At 47.9% G+C, this 12,738-nt stretch overlaps 1 protein-coding gene across 3 annotated transcripts in view; it reads right to left on the reverse strand.

Annotated features, from left to right (window-relative positions):
- The window catches only part of DNMBP (dynamin binding protein), a 115,270-nt gene that overhangs the window by 46,205 nt on the left and 56,327 nt on the right, over positions 1 to 12,738 (reverse strand). The gene's annotated exons all lie outside the window — the stretch shown is intronic.

The raw sequence follows: 12,738 nt of genomic DNA on the forward strand, positions 1-12,738 counted from the left end.
TCTACGACGGTCCAATTCACAGGTGGAGCACCGCCGAGGCAAGTTACACAGCTAAACTAGGATTCCCACCCACACTCGGATTCCTTCATCTCGTGTCCCGGCTTCCCTCTTCCCTGCTCTGGTGCTTTTCCTCAACGCCCAACCGAAGAGCGCACGGACCAACACGGGAGCAGGTAAGACTGTCCGGCATACCTGGACTCAGAAAACCAAAATCTACTGCCTAAACCCCATAGAGATGGTAATTCAGTTCGCCAAGTCAATTGGGTGGCAAACTTCTTCTTTGGAAGAATCTCACCATGGCTCACACAGACAGGCCAGGAGTGAGGAGACTTCCCTTCCGGAAATTCCATTTCTGCTAACAACCAGTTTGTAGCTCTGCTTAATCTCACTGATGTCAGTTTTTCTAATGTGCTAGATGAGGAAGTTAATGGTTTCCCTGCGATTTTTAGATCTCTAATGACATGATCCTATTTATTATGAATCTGATTAAAAGCCAAGATGAGTCCCTCGCTGGTATGAGAAACAATGTTTCCTTGGCAACCTCCTACCTTTGGTAAAGCTAGCCTGATAAGAAATACACGCCTAGTAAGTCAACCCAAAGAAGAGATAAAAGCAAGGACTACATTATGAGTAAGCACACACGTTATCAACGTATCCAGGAGAAGAGGGTGTGAAGCACTTCACTGCTCAGGGGTGATTGTTGGATAAGTGGAGGATGAAGAAGGTAAACCCACTTTCACTGAGTGGGAGTCCCAGCAACCCCACAGGACGTGCAGAACTGAAACTCTTATGGAAGCACATCACTCAAAGCTCATTGTCACCGAGTCCATTTCAACTCATGGCTGAACCTACAGGACAGGACAAAACTGCCCTTGTGGGTTTCCGAGGCTGTAACTCTTTATGGGAGTAGAAAGCCCGTCTTTCTCCAGCAGAGAGGCTGGTGGCTTTGAACTGCTGACCGTGTGGTTAGCACCCCAGTTCGTAACCCCTAAGGCACCAGGGCTTCCTCGGGAACATGCAACCTCATCTTTTCTCTTGAAGAGTGACTACAGGGTTTGAACTGCCAACCTTGAGGTTAGCCCAATGCTTAATTTGCCATGCCACCAGAGTTCCTTGAAGAATAAATAGCAGGTTATAATATAGGGGTTCCACCCTTTTTGGAATCTGATTGTCTTTGGGGGCATTAAAGACTTCATGTCATAAAAATGCAAACAGCCTCAACTTAACCTCCATATCACTATCCCTGAGAACTAACCAGAAGCTAGGAATGGGTTGGGAGCTTTGCGTGATGACTGTGTACAAAGAAAAGCGGCCCTGGGGAAGAGAGAGTGGCTTACCCACTTCTCTCCACCCTAGAACTGCTGGTGAAACCGGACTCTGCAGGTGGCCATCAAGCTCCTCTGGCCTCCCTTCCACTAACACCACAGTCACAGACCACGGTTGCCAAGTAAAGGGGTTGCCAAGAAAACCCCTTTGGGGCAGTTGTTTGACACAGGGGCCAGGGTTGGAGTGGGCTTACAGGCACCTAACACCACCACAGCAGGACTCCATCCAGGAGGCTTGTTACAGATTACTAGAGGGAGAGCGAACAGAAGTGAAGATAAGCCACAGGATTCCAAGGAGAGGGGAGAAGGAGAGGGTAGACAAACCAACTCCCCGCCATTGAGTTGATGCTGACTCATAGCGACCCTATAAGACAGGGTGCTACTGCCCCTGTGAGTTTCTTACTGTTTACTGGAGCAGAAAGCCTCATCTTTCTCCCCTGGAGCCACTGGTGGTTTCAAACTGCCGACCTTATGGATCGCAGCCCAACATGTAACTACTATGCTACCAGGGCTCCTTGAAGGACAGGGAGGAGATAATAAAATACTAGTCCACTCATTATCCACTGCCATCGAGTCCATTCTGACTTACAGCAACTCTCTACAGGGTTTCTAGACCCCCTTTGTGGCAGCAGGCTGTTTTTTATTTCTCCTGAGGACTGCCTCGTGGGATTGAACCGCTGACCTTAGAGTTAAGTTCAATATCTACTCTACAGTAATACTCATAAAAAAACTCTGCCACTGTGTCAACTCTGACTCATAGCAACCCTCTAGGTTAGGGTAGAACTGCCCCCTGGGGGTTTCCACGACTCTATGGCAGTAAAAATCCTCATCTTCTGACCCTAGAGCGGTTGGGGGGTTCTGAACTAATGATTTCATGGCTGGAGCCCCATATGTAATCCCTATGCCAGCAAGAACTGAAAATTCTCTTTAAAAAATGTAACGTATATTTATAGGTTTAGTATTAAGGAAACAGATGGACAGTGGGCCCCTACTCAAGTACTCCCTCAACACAGGAACACTTTATTCTAACAATTCGGCAGTCTGAGATGCTCACCTTCCTGGCACGATCACTGAAGACAATGGATGCACAAGCAAATGTGGTGAAGAAAGCTGATGGTGTCTGGCTATCAAAAGATATAGCGTCGGAGGTCTTAACGGCCTGAAGATAAACAAGCGGCCAACTAGCTGAGACACAACAAAACCCACATGGAAGAAGCACACCAGCCCGTACCAACTCAATTGCTGAAGACAAAGCGGGTGTATAAGCAAAAGTGAAGAAAGCTGATGGTGCCCAGCTATCAAAAGATAGTCTGGGGGTCCTATAAGCTGGAAGATAAACAAGTAGCCACCTAACTGAGAAACAACAAAGCCCACATGGAAGAAGCACACCAGCCTGTGAGATCACAAGTCATCGAAGGGATCAGGTATCAAAGACCCCTCCCCCCCACAAAAAAAATCATAGCATTGTGAATGAGGCGGAGTGTGGAGTGGGGACCCACGGCCCATCTGTGGGAAATTGGATGTCCCCTTGCAGAAGGGCCATGGGAGGAGACGACCCAGTCAGGATGCAGTGTAGCAATGATGAAACATACAACTTTTCTCTAGTTCTTGAATGCTTCCTCCCCCAAACTATTATGATTCCAATTCTACCTTACAAATACAGCTAGACCAGAGGATGTACACTGGTACAGATAGGAACTGGAAACATAGGGAATCCAGGAAGGATGATCCCTTCAGGACCAGTGGTGAGAGTAGTGATACTGGGAGGGTGGAGGGAAGGTGGGGGAGAAAGAGGGAACAGATTACAAAGATCTACATATAAGTGGGTGAAGGGCAACATCGGATGGTGTAAGACATGACAAAACAATAATAATTTATAAATTATCAAGGGTGCATGGGGGGGAGCGAGGAGAGAGGAGAAAATGAGGAGCTGATACCAAGGGCTCAAGTAGAAAGCAAATGTTTTGAGAATGATGAGGGAAACAAATGTGTGCTTGACACAATGGATGGATGGAAGGATGGATGGATCGTGGTAAGAGTTGTACAAGCCCCAATAAAATGATTTAAAAAAATATAACAGCTCTGCAACCGAACAGGCCCATTCCCTCTGGCTGGTGAGAACCATTCCTCACTTCCGAAAACACGCTGTCCTGCGCCTCCCAATTCCGTGAACTGGTTGTTGCGGAGTCAATTTCTGCTCAGGGCAATGTCATGTACGTCAGAGCGGAGCTGGACTGCATAGGGTTTTCAATAGCTGGTTCTTCAGAAGGAGACCACCAAGCCTTTCTTTCGTGGGGGGCATCTCTGGGTGAACTCAGCCCCCTCATCTTTTAGTTTGTAGCCAAGCATGCTAACCATTTCCACCACTCGGAGACGCCCGATGCCTTCAGGAGTTGCTGCTTGCAGAGCACCTGGCAAAAATCCTGCTCTCATTTTACCTGGGAGACCTCGCCCTAACCTGCTGAGACCTGTGTGAAGTGGTGAATTCCACAGCTTTCCCGGGGAACCTACCCTTAGGATAGGAGAAGGTGTCACGGGAGGCTGGAATAGCGATACCTCATACAGTGCCCACAATTATCCTGGAGGAGCCTGGGGGTGCCCTGCGCATGTGCCGGGCTGCTAACCATAAATTCGGAAATTTGAAACCACCAGCTGCTCTGGACACGGGGCTTCTACGCTCGTAAAGAGCTACCTTCTCGGAAACTCACAGGGGCAGTTCTGCCCTGTCCTATAGGGTCACTGTGAGTCAGCATTGACGCCATGGCGGTGAGTTTGGTGTGGTTCCCTCCTGATAACCTGTCTCTTTTGAGCCCTCTTCCTGCGGAGAAGGAAACCCCTTACAGCACATGCGTACGGTTCACAGCAGGCCTGGCCGGCCCAAAGCGCTGCGCCGAGGGCACAATGGCAGCATTCGGGTCACCCAAGAAGCAAAAGGAGCCCAAGTCAAGAGCCCAAAGGGGCTATAAAGGCGTCACCCAAACAACTCAGAAGACACTTGGAAGCCAGAGGTCTGATGAACAATTTTATATTAAGAATCATAACCCAGCCCTAATGCATATTCGTGACAATTCCTAGAAAAGCTGTTACATATTCATAACCCTCTCAATCCCACCCCCCGTCTTTTCTTGTGAGGGGACTCGAGGCCCAGCTTGCTCCTTGCTTGATCAATCAAAGTAAACTTTCCCCTTTCACTTCCTTTTTTCCTTTATCATTTCCCCTTTCACTTTCATCCTCCTTGTCAACCACGCTGAGACCGAGTTGATTAGCGCCTCTTGTTTTACTGCACGCGGGCCTCCTCCTACTGCCCAGTCCTGAAAGCTCCGTGAAGCCAAGGAGTACATCCGATTCCTCTTCCCAGCCGCCGCGCAGCTCTGCAGGTGAGTGTTTCCGGACAGTCGGATGTGATACCTGCAGCATTTATTTGAGACCCGCGAGATGCCAAAGGGCAGCAGAGTTTTAAGGTAGAGATTATAGGCTTTCATAGTTCTGAGTCCAAATTCTGCCCGGGCCTTTTGCTATCTGTATAATGCCGGGAAAATGAATCCTTGTACGCCGCCTCTTCATCTTTTCGCAATCACACCTATTAACCTACCTGCATCTGGACTCAAGAACTTGAAGTCTACAGCGGTGGGCTGTCTTTGCTTTGACCCAAGGTCAATCTCCAAGCCCCCGCTGGCCCATCGGAGAGTGCTGCAGCAATGAGGCCCTCTCTTGCTTGCTTCTAGTGGACCCACCCCCCAACCTGTGGTAATGTTTCTCATCCTCTCAACAACTTACACTGGCTTCTCAATCCAGGCCTCCCTCCAACTACCCACCTCCAGCTACCACTCCATTTGTCTGCTTTCACTTACAGCAAAACTCTGAATGACTTCCGGCAAGTCAGATGCATTTTCTTACTGCCGGTTCTCTCTTTAATTCACTCCAAGAAGGTGTTGGTCCCAGCACCATCATCTTTCATCAAAGACCTCAAGACAAGGTCACAAAATCCAACGGTCATTTCCGAGACTTCACCTTCCGAACGTGGCCTCGGAAGCTTTTGTCAGCTTTTCTTACTGAAAGCTCTTTCTTCTCTTGGCTTTGAGGACATCATGCCCACCTCACTTTCCTTCTACTGGACAGGCTACTCCTTCCAGCTCCACTGGGGGGCATCTCTCTTATCATCACACTTCTAAGCCTCGGAATGGCCCAGGGCCCCTGAGTTTATGTCACAGGGCACTACATGCATGCAAGAACGCGTATAGTATGCAATATATGTATGCGTCTATCTACACGTGTGTGTGTATTTAATGTGCATGCAGGGATAAGCTCTGGGTTGTGTTCATTCTCCTGTAGAGCAACAGGTCTCACCGCGGAAGGCACTTCACACTGACAGGACTAAGGATGCGATTTCCATGCTTGTTCAGCGCAGCTGCTTCTCCCACGGTTACCTAGGAGGCGCCGTGAAGACGACCCTATTGCACTCGTGGACGTCCTTGCACCCAGACTGCGGCAGCCTCGGCTACCTGGGGGCTCCGGAGAAGAGCAGGACAAATGCACCTGTGGTAGAAAGGAAAGTGGCCCCAACGCAGAGGAGGCTAGGCCCCCACGAAACAAGGCTGACCCGGAGGACGGAGACACAGACGTAAGGGAGTGCTGCATAAGGGAGTGGGATTGGAACAGCAGGAAATGAGAAACAGAAACTAAAACAGAAAGACTCAGGCCCGTTGCCTCTGCCAGGATTCCAGCACATGTGTGTCACAGAGAAATCAGCTCCAGAGGGAAGGTTTGAGATTGGATCGTTTTTACTATAATTTTTTTAAAACTTCATTATTGATTAATTGAATATGCTTAATTTCACTGTGGAGAGACCGTATATACTTGAGTATAAGTCAAGCCAAATATCAGCCAAGGCACCTCATTTTACCATAAAAACTGCATTAAAATGTGCTGAAAAATGGCTTATCCGTGGGCACATACGGTAACTTTTTGTTTGTTAATACACATTTATCCGAGAGAATTACAACATATCCAGATGACTTCAGGGCAGCTCTGCTTATTGAGCAACCCTGCAAGACAGAGAGAACGAACTGCTCCATGGGGTTCTAGGGCTGTGATCGTCCTGGGAGCAGGCTGCCACATCTTTCTCCCGGGTACCGTAACCTTGATGGAAGCAGAGTGCCAGGCCTTTCTGCCGCAGTGCCACTGGGTGGGTTCAACTGCCACCCTGCCAGTGATAGTCCAATAGAAACCATTTGTGCCACGCAGGAACCTTCTTGATACACCCTGAAGGGGTATAAGTGGGACAGAGTTGTTAAGAGCTTTCTGGGGCCAGAGAAACCAAAAGGGTGAGGGCTCAGAATGGATTCAATGGTACCGGACAACAACATGATTTACATGACGGGTTAAACAGATACCAGGAACTGTGAGCAGTGTGTGGCTGGCGGTATTACTAGCACATTTATTCACTGCCATTGAGTTGATGCCAACTCACAGTGACTACGGGACAGGGTAAAACTTCCTCCTGTGAGTTTCCAAGACTGTAACTGTTTAGGGGAATAGAAAGCCCATCTTTCTCCTGTGGAGTGGCTGGAGGTTTCAAACTGGTGACCTTGCAGTTTGAAGCCCGACTCTAACCAGTACACCACCAGGGCTCCTGGCATCTGGTAAAGAAACCAGGAAAAGGAGAGAGCACCGTGAGGTAGGGAAGTGGTGGCATACATTCTGACGGCTGAAGGGCCCCATGTGAGTTGGAGACAGGTCTTCTCACGACAGAATCTGAAACTGATATTTGAAGGAGTTGGGTCTCTTCCAGCGTCTCCACCACTTTGCCTAGAGCCCAGGGTGAGGGAATATTCTCAAAGTGACACGATACTGAAGACTGCTAAAAATAGTGAGTCACAGGTCACGGAAAACGAAATGAAACATTCTACTCGAGACGTCTTGACAGACATGAAACCACTGATCCACGAAGGAAAACTAGTTCCTGCCCTGATTCAGCAGAGACCAGTAATGAGCTCTGACAGCGATGACCGGTTTTTACCAGGATAAAATCCACTAGGTACAACTGAGCTCATTTTAAGGCAACACCCCAAACCAGATATTGCACAAGTTAAGGAGGTCTGCTTTTCCTTATGTAGTGGCCAGCTAAAAGCAAGAGTATCATTTCTTTTACGTATCGATTTTTATACTGAGACCACAAACTATTTGGGTACTTCTTTGAGGTAGAATTCTTACACCCGAGGTAATCCAAGGACTCTGCAGAATGACAGATTGCTTCTATGTGTAGGAAAATGACACTTTCAAACATTTTAAGCCTCTGTGGAATGTGATGGGTCACTTTACCACAGATATGTTATTGTTGCTTATCAGTAGCTCTCTAACCTTTGACTCTACTGATTCTCTTTCCCAGGCCTTAGAGCCCATCTCCTATCTTGCTAGACATGTGAATTTACTGGAAACCATACTCTGGTTTGGTGTGCGGTAATGAGCGCTAACCATCTCTCTGAGAGCCTAGATCAGCCTTGCTCTTGGCGTGACCGTGACTTCCCTGGGAAGGGGACATTCAGGAGCAAGGTTGTCAATGTGGGGGAGGCTGGCTTCCTCTACACCGCACAGATGGACAACAAAGAGATCCTGGCATGGACCCACACTGATGATAATGACTCCATGGCCAGGGTGCAAAGGCAGTCACTCAGGTCGTGTGATGTCAACACAGACTAGGTCAGTATCGGTGTGACTGGCAGAGTGTCAACGACATACACATGGATGACTATGTCTTTTATCATAGCCAGTGGATAGCCAGTGCCTGGCTCATGGGAAGTGCTCTAGAAATATGTGCTGGACAAAATGGGTGTACAGACTATCAGTCATGTTCACGCACGTGAACGTCTAGACACCGAAGAGAACTGTCCCCAGTTGCCATTCAGGCGATTACAGCCCATGAGTAGCAAAGTAGCTCTGTGGGCCATCGGGTCTCAAGGCTTTGACCTTTCAAAAACAAGTCACTAGGTCTTCCTTCTGAGGTGCCCCTGGGTGGGTTTGAACCACCAGAGTTCTGGTTAGTAGTAAGCACCACCCGGGGATCGCATATGCTAACATGAGGGTCTTTCCAGGACCACACTCTGCAGGGCTTCTAAAAGTAGTTTGTCCTGGGACACCAGAAAGCCTAAGGACTGACCTTAAATGGCCCTGCTGCTTTAGAAGTCCATGTCTAGGGACCTTACTTTGTTCATTAGCAACCCCTTGGCCGGGAAGGTCCTTGAGCGTGGACGCCACATGGCAGAAACTCAAGGAATATTTGCTGAAGAAACGCGAGAAGGAAGTGAAGTCGTACATCTCCACTGCCCAACACACGAGACTCATACAATGGCACCAAGTAGTCTACCCTGCCCCAGCTGATGAATCCGCATTTAAAACTGCCAGTTCTCAGTCAGAGTCCGATACCGGCCCATGGAGAACTGCCAACACCAGGCTTCTGGTTTCCAATCACTGAACTCAGGTGACTAACTAAGGCTACCCACGCGATCGCTCAGTATGAGCCCATTCAGCCAACGAGTCATTTAAAAACACCACAGTGGTCTCAAGTGTTAATGGCAGAACATTTCGAGGGACCATGATTAATTCTAAAAGGTTTACCAACGTCGAGAAGCTCTCGAAGTGCTAGAACCTGGGAGGCCTTTGTCCTGTCCCTTGTATATGCATTGCAGAACTTGTTTGCACGTGTCTCTAGTCTATGAGGAAGGCTTAAGTCGGGGAGGCAAGGGGGAATCCTGGAATGACCATGGCTTTGGAGATGTAGGTTTTTTCCCTAGAAATCCTTTTCAGACACATTTTCTGAGATCATCATGGACTCTGGCCCTCCCCCCAAAGCTTGGGTGCCCCTTTAGTGAACGCCCATGTTGAGGGCAGGTGTTTAAGTGCACAAGCCAGTGCTGCCGTTGCCCCTGTGCAGCACAGGTGAGCCGGGGTCCAGGTGTTCCCTGTTTCATCACTCTGCTTTTACTCCAGGACGTCTTCTGGCCACCTCTCTGCTTGGGGCGGGGCTTCCATTCCATTGGAATGTTTCCAAGCCCCGGATTGCAATTCCCACATAATGGTGCCCATTTGCATGGCTGTCCTTCCCAGAGCTTTGCTGGATAGAGGGTTCCTCTCTTTCTGCAGTTCCTTCTTTCAGAAAAGCCAACTCTATTTCTGGCTTGTCTACTTGAATATTTCCCATTATACTATATATATACTACTATATATTTAAATATATATGAAAAATATATATCTTAAAGCCATGTTTAGAGACCTAAAACAGAACTAAAGAGAATACCAGAAAGATGTTGCCTGCAGTTTGCTCTCTGTACAAAGGCAACAGACAGTGTGCCTCATAACAAACTGGATGACGTGGGGAGAGCGGGGACTCCAGCCACTCCTGGGCCAGACAGAGACCTGCACCTAGACTAAGACGCAGTGGCTCCAACAGAACAAGAGGCCACAGGGTGACTTCAAATAATGAACTGTTTGTGGAATAAACAAATAAAATAAGGAAAAGTATGTTTCAGGGTTGTGTCTTCTTACTCTACTTCTTCGCTCTGCATGCTGAGCAAACAATCGGAGGAGCTAGGAAGGAGAATGCAGTATCATTCTTAAGAACCTGTGATCTGGCTAGACCAGAGGATGGACACTGGTTCAGACAGGAACCAGAAATACAGGGAATCCGGGCCAGATGATCCCTTCAGGACCAGTGCTGAGAGTGGCAGTACTGGAGGGTGAAGGGAGGGTGGGGTAGAAAGGGGGAACCAATTATAAGGCTCTACATTTAATCTCCTCCCTGGGGGACGGACAACAGGAAAGTGAGTGAAGGAAGACATCAGACAGTGTAAGACATGACAAAATAATAATTTATAAATTATCAAGGGTTCATGAGGAAGCGGGGAGCAGGGAAGAAGGGGAAAAATGAGAAGCTGATACCAAGGGGTTAAGTAGAAAGCCAGTGTTTTGAGAATGATGAGGGCAACAAATATACAAATGTACTTGATATACAATGGATATATGTATGGATTGTGATAAGAGTTGTACGAGCCTGTAATAAAATGATTAAAAAACCAAGAACCTGTGATATGCAGATGATACAACCTTGCCTGCTGAAAGTGAAGAGGACTTGAGGCACTGACTGCAGAGAATCAGACTATATGAGGTACGGATGACATCTTGAAATAAAAAAAATTAAAACCTCACAAGTGGACCATTAAACAACATTATGATAAATGGGAAAAAATACTGAACTGGTCAAGAATTTCATTTTTATTTGGATCCACACTCAATGCCCATTAAAGGCACAGTCAAGAGGTCAAGTGATTTCTGGCACTCAGAAAACCTGCTGCAAACAATCTTTAAAGGGTTAAAAAGCAAAGCGTTTCCTTTGAAGACTAAGGCTCATCTGAGCTAGGCCACAGGATTTTCAATGGCCTCATGTACACAGAAGTGTTGGACACTAACCACAAAGCTGGCAGTTCAAACCCACCCACTACTCCACAGGAGAACGATGGGGCTATCTGTTCTGGTAAAGATTTAGTCTAGGAAACCACCTAGAAAGGGTCCCAATGAGGTGGAATAGGTTCAATGGCTGCGGTCAGATGCATGTGAGACTGGAGCGTGAATAAGGAAGACTGAAGAACTGAGAGGTTTGAATGATGGTCTTGGCAAAGAACAGTGACTAGGCCAGGGCTTGTCGGAAGAAGGAGCACACCTGTCCTGGAAGAGGTGCAGCCAGAATGTTCCTTAGCAGCAAGGAAAGCAAGACTGGTCTCACAGACTTCGGTTACCAGGAGGGACCAGGCTCTGGAGAAGAACAACGTGCTTGTCACAGTAGAGGGGATGATGTGAGAACGAGGAAGACCTGTAAGGGATGGACAGACACAGTGGCTGCAGCCACGGGCTCAGACAAACACTGGCTGTGGGGATGGCCCCGGGCCGGGCAGGGTTTCCTTCTGCTGTACAAGAGTCCCCATGAGCGGGGAACAGCTGAGCAGCACCTCCCAAGAGCAACAAAGTAGAATCAGGTCTGTGTTTTGATCCCAGTCTCTTTAAGTCACATTTCCCTACTTTTATTTGTAATTCATATCCTGTCCCCAAATCCCCCGATGGCATTTTCTCATTCTTCACTTTCCAGATGGCATGGAGGTGGCTCAGGAGCTCCGGCACATGCACCAGAAGTGGCCAGCAGTCATGTTCTCTTTGGGCCGTGGAACAATTGCTTTTGCCTCACCCGCTCCCCTTCCTGTTTATAAACGGTTGCTCCTATGAGTCTAGCGACTACAAATACAGTCTTCAGATGCTGCTACCCCCAATCAAAGGATATAATATGATTTTTTCAAAGTGCCAGGCGCTGAGCAGCCAATTATAATGGTTAAGACCATGAGTGTTAAGCCAGATGTGAGCCAAGCACAACACTGTAGCTTTCCATGAAATGCAATTTCCAGAGTTGGTAACTCCATAGACACAGAGCGCAGCCTGTGGTTGCCCAGGACTGGGGGTGGAGGAATGAGGGAGGCATGAGGAGAAGCTGCTTCCTGGGTATGGGGTGATGGATACCCGACTGCTGAGACGACACAGAGGTGGGGGGTGTACAGCATGGCGCATATACTCGAAGTCACTGAATTAACCTTACACGGATCTTGTTAGGTAAATTTCACCACAATAAGTGTACAACAAGAAACAAACACAATTTCTGTAAGTCTTAGCTTCTTCACCTTATAGTAGGAGTATTAATTGCCCCAGTTCCTTCAGGGTAGCCATGAAGATTATATATGTAAGCAAGTGGTAATAAATGCTTATTAATAAGTTAAGAAATATTAAATGTTATTATTATCATCATTGAGATTTAGGCCTTGGACCACTGAGTTATAAGATGCAGCCCCCCAGCGCCCCCCCACCCCAGGCTTAGCTTGAAGCCCTTAGTCCAAGAAGAAACTGGCTGAAGGGAGTTACCATCAGGGACTCTCCGCGGGCACTGCTATGATGAAGGCCACTGCAGTGTAGTATCAACGTCCCCGGGGCCACACATGCCACTGAGGTCTGAGTTTCTTTAGCTGAGCAGCCAGTGATGTCAGAAAACCAAACCAAACTCACTGCCATCGAGACAATGCCAACTCAAAGCAACCCTATTAGAATGGCGTAGAGCTGCCCCCGTGGGTTTCCGAAACGGTAACTCTTTACAGGAGTAGAAAGCCTCATCTTTCTCCCACACTGGTCGGCAGATTACATCAAAACCAAAGAGTCTACTTGTAGGATCAGAATTAGAAAGCCGGCCATGAACGGTAGGATCAAAAGCATGCAGCAGCACAGACAAACCTAGAAAACCCAACGGTGAGAGAAGTGAGCCAGTCGCCAAAGGACAAAGATCGCATGGCCTCGTTTACATGAAAAAAATGAATGTTCAGAAACCCAA

The sequence above is a fragment of the Tenrec ecaudatus genome, chromosome 16 (assembly GCF_050624435.1).
Source record: "Tenrec ecaudatus isolate mTenEca1 chromosome 16, mTenEca1.hap1, whole genome shotgun sequence".
Classification (NCBI taxonomy): Eukaryota; Metazoa; Chordata; class Mammalia; order Afrosoricida; family Tenrecidae; genus Tenrec; species Tenrec ecaudatus.